We start from the raw sequence: 14,245 nt of genomic DNA, 5'->3' as shown, positions 1-14,245 counted from the left end.
CGGTGACGGGTTGAATGAACAAAGTCCACACAGGCAGAACCGGAGGCCAGGATCGGACCCTGGTCGTTGGATCTCGCTGGCGACAGCTGTAATCATCATCATTGGTCCAAAAATGCTCACCAAATCCACCCAAAACTTCATCCTCAACATTGATGGTCTCCCAGTATCCACCTCACCTCACATCCGGAATCTTGGAATCATCCTTGATCAAACCCTCTCCTTCGACAAACACATCAAACACATCACAAAGACAGCCTTCTTCCACCTCAAAAACATTGCCCGTCTCCGTCCGTCCCTCTCCTCCACAGCTGCAGAAACCCTCATCCACGCCTTCATCACCTCCCGTCTGGACTACTGCAACAGCCTCCTCTATGGCGCACCCTCAAAAATCATCAATAAACTTCAATACATTCAAAACTCCGCTGCCCGTCTACTCACACACACCTCGATCCGTGACCATATCACCCCCGTCCTTTATAAACTCCACTGGCTCCCCATCCCCCAGAGAATCCAGTACAAAATCCTCCTCATAACCTACAAAGCCCTCCATAACCTGGCCCCATCCTATCTGACCGACCTCCTCCACAGGCACACTCCCACCTGCACCCTCCGCTCTGCCGCTGCCAATCTCCTATCCCCCCACATCCGGACTAAACTCAGATCCTGGGGGGACAGGGCTTTCTCCATCGCTGCTCCCACCCTATGGAACTCACTACCCCAAACCGTTAGAGACTCCCCCACACTCACCACATTCAAAACATCGCTGAAGTCTCACCTGTTCAGTACTGCCTTCAACCACTGAAGGTCACCTCACCTTCTGTCTCCTTTCTCTGTTCATTTATTTATTTACTTATTTATCTATTTATTCATTTCCCTATGTTCTCAAAATCTCTGTAAAGCGTCTTTGAGTATATGAAAAGCGCTATATAAATAAAATGTATTATTATTATTATTATTATTATTATTAATTACTGGAACACCCCGCCAGCCACGGCAGTGTTTGTGATGGGGCAGTACAGTGAATTTATCGACTAAATAAGATGCACAGCACCCAGATAAATCGTTACCGATTTATATTCCAGATATGTGACTTTCTTCACAGAATTTCCAAACGTCTCTGTGCGTGTCGCCACCTTCAGTACTCGGCGGCCATCCGGATCACGGACAACACGGGGGACGAACACAAACACCGGAGGGTGTGATACCCGCCCACCCAACCCGCCCGCCCCCCACCTCCGGTCACACCCCCCACCACCGACCCCACCTGCCGCAGTGTCTCCAGTCCCAAACCGGTTTAGGTTTATTATTTTAACGTGTACACTAATAATAATAATAATAATAATAATAATAATAATAATGCATTACACTTATATAGCGCTTTTCAAACACTCAAAGACGCTTTACAAGGATTTCTAGAACATAGAGAAGTGAATAAATAGATAAATAAGTAAACGAACAGAAAAAGGAGACAGAAGGTGAGGTGACCTTCAGTGGTTGAAGGCAGTGCTGAACAGGTGAGACTTCAGTGATGTTTTGAATGTGGTGAGTGAGGAGGAGTCTCTGAAGGTTTGGGGTAGTGAGTTCCATAGGGTGGGAGCAGCGATGGAGAAAGCCCTGTCCCCCCAGGATCTGAGTTTGGTCCGGATGGGGGGGGACAGGAGATTGGCAGCAGCAGAGCAGAGGGTGCAGGTGGGAGTGTGCCTGTGGAGGAGGTCAGTCAGGTATGATGGGGCCAGGTTATGGAGGGCTTTGTAGGTCATGAGGAGGATTTTGTACTGGATTATCTGGGGTATGGGGAGCCAGTGGAGTTTGTAAAGGACAGGGGTGATATGGTCACGGATCGGGGAGTGGGTGAGTAGACGGGCAGCTGAGTTTTGAATGTATTGAAGTTTATTGATGATTTTTGAGGGTGAGCCATAGAGGAGGCTGTTGCAGTAATCCAGACGGGAGGTGATGAAGGCGTGGATGAGGGTTTCTGCGGATGTGGAGGAGAGGGACGGACGGAGACGGGCAATGTTTTTGAGGTGGAAGAAGGCTGTCTTTGTGATGTGTTTGATGTGTTTGTCAAAGGAGAGGGTTTGATCAAAGATGATTCCAAGATTCCGGATGTGAGGGGAAGTGGATACTGGGAGACCATCAATATGAAGTTTTGGGTGGATTTGGTGAGCGTTTGCAAACTATCCAGTCAAATTAGATAATACCAAAGATAAACGCAATCAAGTCAAACACTAGTACAATAGATAGGGAAAAGGGGAAGTTACAATGTACAGCATATTAGTTCTCAGCATTGCAGCGTCACAACCCGCTCGCGTTTATACAATGTACCCGCATCTCTTTTAGGAGACCCCAGAGTGCTTTACCTGCGTAAATCACATTAAAGCGCAGCCAGTAATGGGAACGGCAATCCAGAACCTCATCAATGAAGGACAACAACAGGAGATAGTCATAAAAAGCTGGAGTGACTCAGCCGGACAGGCAGCGTCTCTGGACAGAAGGAGTGGGTGACGTTTCAGGTCGAGACCCTTCTTCAGACTGAGCGTCAGGGGAAAGGGAAGCGAGAGATATAGACGGTGGTGTAAAGAGGTATAGAAAAAAATGAGTGAAAGAGTCCGAAGAAGGGTCTCGAACCGAAACGTCAGCCATTCCTGCTCTCCAGAGATGCTGCCTGTCCTGTTGGGTTACTGCAGCATTTTGTGACTATCTGCGATTTAAACCACCATCTGCAGTTCCTTCCTACATCATCAGGACATTATGTTGAATCTGTATAAAACACTGGTTTGGACCCACCTGGTGCATCAAGGCTATTTCTGGTCACCACACTTAATGAATGGAGCGAGGGTCCTCTGGATGGTGCAGGAGATATTCACTGGAATGGTTTCAAGGCTGAGGAGATTCGGGTCGAGGGTGAGGCCGGAGAAGCGGATGCGGGTTCTCTGTGGAGAAGGGCATTTGAACGCTTTCACAGAAGGTTTAAGCTTGGGTCTGGTGTGGACTGGGGAAATGGGGGGCGGGTCGAGGGGGGGACGTTTTTCCCATCTGTGCGAGGTTCAAATGGGCACTGATTTGAGAGGGAGAAGCATCAAGGTGAATATAGCTGGGAGTGTAGGAAGGAATTGCAGATGCTGGTTTAAACCGAAGATAGACACAAAATGCTGGAGTAGCTCAGCAGGACAGACAGCATCTCTGGACAGAAGGAATGGGTGATGTTTCGGGTCGAGACTTTCCGAAGTAGGGAAATGCCACCCATTCCTCCTCCCCAGAGATGCCGCCTTTTCCGCTGAGTTACTCCTGCATTTTGTGCCTATCTAAGGGGAATAAGGCTTTTCAGTTTAGTTTATTGTCACGAGTATCGAGGTACAGTGAAATCCAGTCAGCAGAAGGACAATACATGATTACAATCAAGCCACTTACAGTATGTAAGTGTGTGAAACATATACACGACGATGGAATAACATTTAGTGCAAGGTTAACCCGATCATACATAAAGTGAGAAATATTGAGGTGGGAGTAGAGATTTAAGAGTGTGGGGCGATTGTAATATGTGATTGTAGATCTGCGTCGCACGCAAAAAGACACCTGGGTTGGGCGCCATCTCGGAAACATTAGCGGAATAATTGGCCAGCAAGTGTGTGTGTGTGTGTGGGTGTGTGTGTGTGTGTGTGTGTGTGTGTGTGGGGGGGGGGGGGGGGGGGGGGGGCGGGGGTGGGGGTGGGGGGGGGGGGGTAAAGGCTGTCAATTGGGCTCTCGAATCTCAGTGTTCCGTGTTCCACTCTCACTGATCCCACGGTGGCGCAGCGGTAGAGTTGCTGCCTTGCAGCGCTCGCAGCGCCAGAGTCTCAGGTTCGATCCCGACTACGGGTGCGGTCTGCACGGAGTTTGTCCGATCTCTCCGTGACCGCTCTCCGTGAGTTTTCTCCGAGATCTTCGGTTTCCTCCCACACTCCTCCCAAGACGTGTGGGTAATTGACTTGGTGTTTGTGTGTGTAAAATTGTCCCTAGTGTGTGCAGGATAGTCTTAACATGCGGGGATCCCTGGTCTCTGCACTCGGTGGGCCAAAGGGTCTGTTATCGCCCTCTGTCTCCAATCTAAACTAAATTAAACTAAACTGATCAGAAGATAAAGTGAACCTTTGCAAACTGCAAAAAATGTTAAAGGGTCATATAATATCCTTTAAACAATACACGCAAATATAGATTGCCCCGAATGTGCATTGTTGTGGATTAACATAAGACCGGAGGGAGGTCTCCGTCCATCCTGATCCCGGGCTGTGAACGGAGATGCGGGCGGCGGGTTCCACTGCCCAACAGGTGCAACGCCTCCTCAGTTACACCTCCTTAGCGCTGGTCCCTGTCCCTTTCTGTCCTGCCTTACACAATCCCAGGGAAATCTCTCCGCTTTCGTCTATATTCAGGCCGGTTTAATGTCTAACTGACCCCTCCCTCGAGTGATTAGTTGGAAGTGGCCAGGACACCTTCACACTGAACACTTGCAGCCAAATAACGTCATTGCCGGAGACAGCAGCGCGCGCAGTGGAAAACACTGAACCAGGAAGAGGCGGAGTTACAATGGCTGCGAAAGACCAGGTGGAGAGTTGGACCGAGGAGGCAGTTTGTCCCATCTGCATGGATTTCTTCACCGATCCGGTGGCACTGGAGTGTGGCCACTACTTCTGCCGCCCCTGTATCACACAGAGATGGGACAGGGAGGAGAGAAACTCCTGCCCGGAATGTAGAGAGGAGTTTGAAGACTGCACCCTCAGGGTTAGTCGGGCCTTGGCGAGACTGGCTGAGAAAGCTCGAAAACTGAGCCTGAATCGGACAAAGGGAAGTAAACTTCACTGCGAGAAACATCAGGAAGAACTGAAGCTGTTTTGTGAAACGGACAAGAAACTGATCTGTGTGGTTTGTGCAGCTGCGCGGGAACACACGTCTCACAGCTTCATGCTGATAGAAGAAGCTGTTAAAATCTACAAGGTAAAAGCAAACCGATCCTGATCACTTCATTGTGTCACGTCTTGTTTATTTTCTGACAATTTTATTCTCTGATTTAAAACCCTACCCCAGGCTCAGGTGAAATCTACCTTCGAATCTCTCAGAAGGAAAGAATCAGAGATCGGGCGAACGGAGGAGGAACAGAAAGAGAGCTTTTCTGAAGTTCAGGTTTGTACTGTCGATTTAATGTTCTTGTGTACATTTCATCCCTGCGATGTGTGTAATAATTTGGCACCTCTATAGAGCTCAGTAGTCGAGGGCCAAAACTCTTGGGGGAGGTTGAGCAACCAAGGACTTTACTCCCTGGAGCGCAGTAGTATGAAGAATGGGCTGTGGCAGGTGTATAATATCACGAAACGGAATGATACGTTGGATGGTCAGTCTGTTACCCTTAGTAGGGGGATCGGGAAAGTGAGGGTATAGGTTTTAGGTGAGAGGGAAAAGATTTCAAACGAACATGAAGGACAAATTTGGTAGTGTGTACATGGAAAGAGCTGCCAGATGAGGTCGTTGAGTCAGGTACCATAAGAACATTTAAAAGGTAGTTGAACAAATTCGTGGAGAGAAAGGTTTTTGAACTATTTGGGCCAAATGCGGACAGGTGGAAATAGTGCAGATGGGGCTTCTTGGTCGGTATGACCCCTTGCTGTATGACTCTGTGAAGTCTGACATTCTAAGTGGTGCTGCTGTCTGCTAGTTCTGGTGACCTGGTTCTGTCCAGTGAGGGTTAATGGAGAAATTAAATGGAACAGGTTGCAGAGAATTGAATTGGGGAAATGGGAATGATGTGCTTGTACATTACTTTCACAAAATATTTCAGAATTATCATGACGAGCTCTTTAATAGCCAAGGTAATGAAAGCTATGGTTTAAAGACAGTTTAAAGACAGTATAGCAAAGGGGATTACAGAGGCATGAGGCGGGAGCTGGCCAAAATTGACTGGAAGGAGGCCCTAGCAGGGAAGACGGTAGAACAGCAATGGCAGGTATTCCTGGGAATAATGCAGAGGTTGCAGGATCAATTTATTCCAAAGAGGTGGAAAGACTCTAAGGGGAGTAAGAGACACCTGTGGCTGACAAGGGAAGTCAGGGACAGAATAAAAATTAAGGAGAGGAAGTATAACATAGCAAAGAAGAGTGGGAAGACAGAGGATTGGGACTCTTTTAAAGAGCAACAAAAGTTAACTAAAAAGGCAATACGGGGAGAAAAGATGAGGTACGAGGGTAAACTAGCCAATAATATAAAGGAGGATAGTAAAAGTTTTTTTAGGTACGTGAAGAGGAAAAAAATTGTCAAGGCAAATGTGGGTCCCTTGAAGACAGAAACAGGGGAATTTATTATGGGGAACAAAGAAATGGCAGACGAGTTAAACCGTTACTTTGGATCTGTCTTCACTGAGGAAGATACACACAATCTCCCAAATGTTCTAGGGGCCGGAGAACCTAGGGTGATGGAGGAACTGAAGGAAATCTACATTAGGCAGGAAATGGTTTTGGGTAGACTGATGGGACTGAAGGCTGATAAATCCCCAGGGCCTGATGGTCTGCATCCCAGGGTACTTAAGGAGGTGGCTCTAGAAATAGTGGAAGCATTGGAGATCATTTTTCAATGTTCTATAGATTCAGGATCAGTTCCTGTGGATTGGAGGATAGCAAATGTTATCCCACTTTTTAAGAAAGTTGGGAGAGAGAAAACGGGTAATTATAGACCAGTTAGTCTGACATCAGTGGTGGGGAAGATGCTGGAGTCAATTATAAAAGACGAAATTGCTGAGCATTTGGATAGCAGTAACGGGATCATTCCGAGTCAGCATGGATTTACGAAGGGGAAATCATGCTTGACAAATCTACTGGAATTTTTTGAGGATGTAACTAGGAAAATTGACAGGGGAGAGTCAGTGGATGTGGTGTACCTCGACTTTCAGAAAGCCTTCGACAAGGTCCCACATAGGAGATTAGTGGGCAAAATTAGGGCACATGGTATTGGGGGTAGGGTACTGACATGGATAGAAAATTGGTTGACAGACAGAAAGCAAAGAGTGGGGATAAATGGGTCCCTTTCGGAATGGCAGGCAGTGACCAGTGGGGTACCGCAATGTTCGGTGCTGGGACCCCAGCTATTTACGATATACATTAATGCCTTAGACGAAGGGATTAAAAGTACCATTAGCAAATTTGCAGATGATACTAAGCTGGGGGGTAGTGTAAATTGTGAGGAAGATGCAATAAGGCTGCAGGGTGACTTGGACAGGTTGTGTGAGTGGGCGGATACATGGCAGATGCAGTTTAATGTAGATAAGTGTGAGGTTATTCACTTTGGAAGTAAGAATAGAAAGGCAGATTATTATCTGAATGGTGTCAAGTTAGGAGGAGGGGGAGTTCAACGAGATCTGGGTGTCCTAGTGCATCAGTCAATGAAAGGAAGCATGCAGGTACAGCAGGCAGTGAAGAAAGCCAATGGAATGTTGGCCTTCGTAACAAGAGGATTTGAGTATAGGAGCAAAGAGGTCCTTCTACAGTTGTACCGGGCCCTGGTGAGACCGCACCTGGAGTACTGTGTGCAGTTTTGGTCTCCAAATTTGAGGAAGGATATTCTTGCTATGGAGGGCGTGCAGCGTAGGTTCACTAGGTTAATTCCCGGAATGGCGGGACTGTCGTATGTTGAAAGGCTGGAGCGATTGGGCTTGTATACACTGGAATTTAGAAGGATGAGGGGGGGATCTTATTGAAAGATATAAGATAATTAGGGGATTGGACACATTAGAGGCAGGAAACATGTTCCCAATGTTGGGGGAGTCCAGAACAAGGGGCCACAGTTTAAGAATAAGGGGTAGGCCATTTAGAATGGAGATGAGGAAGAACTTTTTCAGTCAGAGAGTGGTGAAGTGTGGAATTCTCTGCCTCAGAAGGCAGTGGAGGCCAGTTCGTTGGATGCTTTCAAGAGAGAGCTGGATAGAGCTCTGAAGGATAGCGGAGTGAGGGGGTATGGGAAGAAGGCAGGAACGGGGTACTGATTGAGAGTGATCAGCCATGATCGCATTGAATGGCATTGCTGGCTCGAAGGGCTGAATGGCCTACTCCTGCACCTATTGTCTATTGTCTATTGTCTATTGTCTATAAATACATGTAAATGGGATTTGTGTAGATACATATGAAGCCCAGCATGCCCCATGATGGACCAAATGGCATATTCTGCACTCAGAATGATATAACATATATATTATCATCTTTCATCTGACAGGAAGAGTCACACAAACTTCAGTCACAGATCACATCCCAGTTTGCTGAACTGCACCAGATTCTCACTGAGAAAGAGCAGTGCTTACTGGGAGAGATCTGGGAGGAAGAGAAGACGATTGTAAAAACAATGGAGAAAAATCTTCAAGAGATTCAAGAGAATTTAAAGTCCATTCAGGAGGAACTCTCAAAGTTACAGGAACAGATAGATGACAAGGACGGCGTGATATTTCTGATGGTGAGGGGTTACACTACAGTTTGGTGAAGTGAAAGTGCACAGGCACAAAATTGTGGGTTAAATTTTCTGAAATAAATGCCGCATTTATCAGAACTGGGTCAAGGTTCCGCCTGTTCCAACTACTCACCACATCCGACAACAATGCCCCAAATTCCAGGAATCCTCATGTATTCATCCCACTTCAACTTAAATTTATCTGCAATATTGTCTTCAGGCCGTCCTGTGAGTTCCAAGTTCTCTTTACTGCATTTCTTATGGAATTTATCAAAAGGTCATCTTACATTTCAGCTTTGATTTTTGTTCCCCCCGCAAGTAGTGATAATATTTCCATCCCCCACCCATTTAAATCCGACGCTGATCCTAAAATATTCCATCCCATTTTCTCTGACATCTTCTCCAGGTAAAATCCCACGATCGCGTCTATTTTCATCAACATTCCTAATGCTTTGCCCCGTGTTCGATGTCTCTACCAGAATATCCACTTCCTGTCTGTGTGGCACAGGCAAAGAGTTTGAAAATGGGAATTTTCAGTTGTTTTTTTCGTAGCAATTTGGCGAAATACCCGCTGTCGGGATCATGACGATCCATCTCAGTCTATTGACATTTGTGTTTTATTTATTTCAGGAGGTAGTTGGTCGCAAGACGAGGTAGGACATGCTTTTGACTGAAACAATGTATGTTTTAAAGGAACAGCTCAAATGTTCTGTTTATAACCAGCTGTTAAATATTTGCAGGTTCAGTGATGAAGCCAAACCAATGTTGGTGGTCGGTGGCAAGTTGCCGAATGAAAAGTTTGATCGCACCTTTTTCTACAACATGGCATTGAGAGAAACATGTGATATCATCAAGCGAGGTAAAACTGATACCTCTTAACAACTCTTTTTGTGAAGAAAACTACGTTATCCAGAATTGATATCCCCGCATGAAAATAATGTTTTGATGATCCAGCCTAGATCTTGTTGCAAACTTTGACAGACTTCCTCGCAACCCATAACATTTCTCATTCTCCACAAACGTACTATACACACCTCTTACATTCGCATCCAGATCACGAAAATATAAAATAAACAGCAAAGGTAGCAGCACTGATCTGTGATACACACCACCAGTAACAGACCTCCAGGCAGAAAAATCATCCTTCTACTGCTACCTTCTACCTCCAACCACCAAGCCAATTATGGCTCCATTTTACCAACTTGTCTTGGATCCCACCTGCCTTCGCTTTCTGGACCAGCCTTACATGCGGAACATTGTCAAGTCCCTCAGTGAAGTTCATATATTGGTTCACAATGAGATCAGAGTGTTCTTGGTTACACAGATGCATCAAATCCACCCTCCAATAAATAAAGCAAGTAACTAGTAGAAGATTGCCTCGCCCATCCAGTACCCTCCCATTCAGTGTGATCACGGCAACTCCACCCCATATCTCTACCTCCTCTTTAACCATCTCCAATTACCCCTCACAACAGTCTCCTCATCTTCTAATCTGCCTTTCCCTCGGCATCTACCCACAAGATAGACAATAGATAATAGGTGCAGGAGTAGGCCGTTCGGCCCTTCGAGCCAGCACCGCTATTCAACGTGATCATGGCTGATCATTCTCAATCAGTACCCCCGTTCCTGCCTTCTCCCCTTACCCCCTGACTCCGCTATACTTAAGAGCTCTAACTAGCTCTCTCTTGAATGCATTCAGCGAATTGGCCTCCACTGCCTTCTGAGGCAGAGAATTCCACAGATTCACAACTCTCTGACTGAAAAAGTTTTTCCTCATTTCCGTCCTAGATGGCCTACCCCTTATTCTTAAACTGTGGCCCTGGTTCTGGACTACCCCAACATTGGGAACATGTTTCCTGCCTCTAACGTGTCCCATCCCCTTAATAATCTTATACGTTTCGATAAGATCCCTTCTCATCCTTCTAAATTCCAGTGTATACAAGCCTAGTCGCTCCAGTCTTTCAACATATGACAGTCCCACCATTCCGTGAATTAACCTAGTAAACCTACGCTGCACGCCCTCAATAGCAAGAATATCCTTCCTCAAATTTGGAGACCAAAACTGCTCACAGTACTCCAGGTTTGGTCTCACTAGGGCCCTGTACAACTGCAGAAGGACGTCTTTGCTCCTATACTCAACTCCTCTTGTTATGAAGGCCAACATTCAATTGGCTTTCGTCACTGCCTGCTGTACCTGCATGCTTCCTTTCCAGTGACTGATGCACTAGGACACCCAGATATTTTGACTACCCGCCGTATCTCCATCCCCACCCCGCAATCTCTCGTTCATCCTCACTTTTCGCATTCGTTCTCCCCCTCCGCATGCACCACCCCCTCCCGTTCACGCTAACGCGCGGATTTTCTCATCTACTGCCGGTTAAAACGCCGGTAAAGATGTCTGTTGTCCACCCGATGTGGTTGTGGGTGAAACCCCGGGCAGGGTTTCAGTTGTCCGCCCGCCTGTGCCTGAGGCTGAGCGGCCTCCCTCCCCCGGTCCCGGGGCCGCGCTGCCCGAGTCTCCCCCGACCCCCGGGGACTCTCTGATTCTCTGCTTCTCCCCCCCAGTCTCCGTCACCCTGATGTGGAAACAGCGCATCCGGAGCTCCGAGGTGTCTGACGATCGGAAGAGGGTGAGATGGACCCGGACCCGGAGGAGTCTCCCTGACACCGGGAAGAGGTTTACAGACAGTGTGTGGTGTGCTGGGATCGGAGGGATTCACATCGGGGAGACATTACTGGGAGGTGGAGGTGGCGGGGAATCAGCACTGGGGTCTGGGAGTCGTCGCAGAGTCTTTGGAGAGGAAGAGACGGGTCACACCGACCCCGGAGACTGGAGTCTGGAGCATCTGGCGGGGGTGGGGTGACGAGTTTGATGCATTCCACCTCCCCTCCATACCGTCTCCCCGCCCGTCCCATCCCCGGGAGGGTGAGAGTTTATCTCAGTTACGAGTCCGGGACAGTTTCATTTTACGACGCAGACACCAAGTCCCATCTCCACACCTTCGGTGGGAATAAATTCACGGAGAAAAATTTACCCTTTCTTCGGGCCTTGGGGCACCAAACCAGTGGCTGAGAATCTGCTCCGTTCCCGCTCCGGGTGTGTTAAAGGGTCGGGTCCCGACACCGGCGTCAGGAGCGGGGCTCAGGGGCTGTGGGGTAGAAACCCGGTCGACAACAGGTCGGCGCTGAACGGCTCTCATTTAATCCCCAATTCCGCGTCGTAAAGACCCCAGTGAGCGCGGAAATATAACCAGAGAGAAATAAACAGCAAGTTGAATCAGAGCTGTCGATCCATTCATTTTAACGCGTTAACCGCGTCCGTCAACGGAACAGAAATTACTTTTGTGAAAATATAAAGATTGAAACAATCGCCCTTCCCGCGGGTTCAGCAGCGGCCGCGGGCGGCGGGTCCTGAGCTCCGGGCTCCCCCGAGTTCTAAAGTTTGTAGTTCGACGTCGATACATAGATGTTTCTTCATTCAGTCGCCGCCAGACCCCTCCCCCACCTCTCCCTCAGTTACATCACGTCTGTATCGCTGCTGCTTCTGCTTTTGTTCACCGCATTAAGGTCATAAGCGATAGGAGTAGAATTAGGCCATTCGGCCATCAATTCTACCCCGCCATTCAATCATGGCTGATCTATCTCTCCCTCCTAACCCCATTCTCCTGCCTTCTCCTCATAACTCCTGACACCCACATTAATCAAGAATCTATCTGTCTCTGCGTAAAATATATTAACTGACTTGGCCTCCACAGCCTTTTGTGACAGAGACTTCCACCGATTCACCACCCTCTGACGAAATTAATTCCTCCTCATCTCCTTCCTAAAAGTCCGTCGTTTAATTCTAAGGCTGTGACCACTTGTCTTCGACTCTCCCACTAGTGGAAACATCCTCTCCACAATCCACTCTATCCAAACCTTTCACTATTCTGTATGTTTCAATGAGGTCCCCCCTCATTCTTCTAAACTCCAGCGATTACAGGCCCAGTGCAGTCAAATGCTCATCATATGTTAACTTTCTCATTCCTGGGATCATTCATGTAAACGTCCTCTGGACCCTCTCCAGAGCCAGCACATCCTTCCTCAGATATGGTGCCAGGAATTGCTCACGATATTTGAAATGCGGCCAGACCAGCGCCTTTTAGAGTCTCAGCATTTAACGCTTCATCTCCCACATCTCTCTCTCAGGCACATCATGTCTGTATCGGTGCTGCTTCCTGCTCTCGTTCATCGCTTTAACGTTTCACCTGCCTCAATAGTCAATTATATTTTGTCACATACACATAAATGCGCAGTGAATGAAACATTACCCACAGTCCAACAATAAGAGCAATATAAATAAGCAATAACACACACAATCACAAACCAACACCAAACAAAAAGAAACATCCATCGCAATGAGTCTCCTCCAGTCACCTCCTCACTGTGATGGAAGGCCAGAATGTATTTTCTCTTCCCCTGCCGTCTTCTCCGAGGTCAGGCTGTTGAAGTTGCCCCGTTCCAGGCCGCGCCGGACGTGAAAGCTCTGCGGCGGGCCAACCCAGCTCCCGATGTCGCCCCCCCCCCCCCCCCCCCCCCCCCCCCCCCCCCCGGGCAAGGCCTGCGAGCTTCCGATATCCACGCGGCCCGCGGCAGAAGCCTCTGAAGGCGAGTCGCAGCCGCTCCCGCAGCGCCACCGCAGCCTCCAAAGGCAGCCAGCTCCGCAGATGGTAAGTGCAGTCCGGTCCGCGGGCTCTGTGAACCAGAGCCCAGGTGGTCCCAGGTGGAGGCCGCCAGCTCCAGGTGTTTGGCCGATGGTAGGGCGCAGCGGGAACGGAGACACAACCAGAATAAAAGGTCGCGTCACCATTTGGAAGAGACAATTTTACAGCCCCCACCCCCCCCCCCCCAACACATAGTACACAACCATTTACCTGGCAGGGTATACACCTTGATCACTAAGGAGGTTCTCCCAGGACGAGTTGGATTGGATCGATTTGGATTGGCTACAACCCTAATGTTCTTATAAGAGCAGTACCAGTATTGAGTCGCGGATTACTGACGAGGAACGGTGACTACAACTGCATCATCGATGCGGCTGGACGCTCCGGCAGTGCCAACCACAGACTGGACGGCACCTCCAAACTCCTGGTGGAGACGGTCAAAGATGCAAAGCTGCGCGACCCCTTCAGCGACCCTGCAGGCGGGGCCCAGCCGCGGTTCACCTGGTCAGGACCGAACGGTTCAGCCCAGTCCCGGATAGACTTCCTCTTCACATCGAGGGCCGTCACGGTCAGACACACCGGCCTCGCGCCGGTGTTCTTCTCTGACCACTGCCTCCTTCAGGTCTCCTGTCACCTACAGGAGGACCGGAAGGCGGGCAGAGAGACATGGAAGTTAAATGTGGAGCTGTTGACCCTGGAGAACGTTGAGGAGCTAAAGAGGAACTACGCATGTTGGAGAACTGAGGCCCCTCTTTGACTCCCCGACACTCCGGTGGGAAGCAACCAAGGAGAACATCAAGAAGTTCTTCGCCTCCAAAGGCGTTCAGAGAGCAAGAGAGAGTAAGAGGGAATTGTGTCAACTCCAGACAGATTTGCAGCAACTGCTCCTTCTGCAGAAGAGAGGGGTTGATGTGAGGGAGGAACTGAGAGAGTTGAAGGGCCGGCAAGCTCGGCTCTTTACCTCTGAATCCTCCAAGATCATCTTCCGGTCCAGGGTCCGCCACGTTGAGCAGGATGAGACGTGCTCACGCTTCTTCTTCCATAAGGTTCACAGGGGGAGCTCTGTGATCAACAGCCTTAGG

General features: G+C 48.6%; 1 pseudogene across 1 annotated transcript; it reads left to right on the top strand.

Annotated features, from left to right (window-relative positions):
* The first annotated feature begins 4,566 nt into the window (after positions 1 to 4,566).
* LOC144602834 (zinc-binding protein A33-like) lies at positions 4,567 to 14,007 on the top strand (annotated as a pseudogene). The gene is made up of 7 exons (XR_013548515.1): positions 4,567 to 4,974; positions 5,065 to 5,160; positions 8,233 to 8,466; positions 9,091 to 9,113; positions 9,201 to 9,319; positions 11,026 to 11,557; positions 13,967 to 14,007. The product of XR_013548515.1 is annotated as a zinc-binding protein A33-like (transcript).
* Positions 14,008 to 14,245: the final 238 nt, after the last annotated feature.

The sequence above is a fragment of the Rhinoraja longicauda genome, chromosome 19 (genome assembly GCF_053455715.1).
Source record: "Rhinoraja longicauda isolate Sanriku21f chromosome 19, sRhiLon1.1, whole genome shotgun sequence".
NCBI lineage: Eukaryota > Metazoa > Chordata > Chondrichthyes > Rajiformes > Arhynchobatidae > Rhinoraja > Rhinoraja longicauda.
Note: the sequence above shows the minus strand (reverse complement) of the source record. Positions and strands in the feature narration are given on the sequence as shown.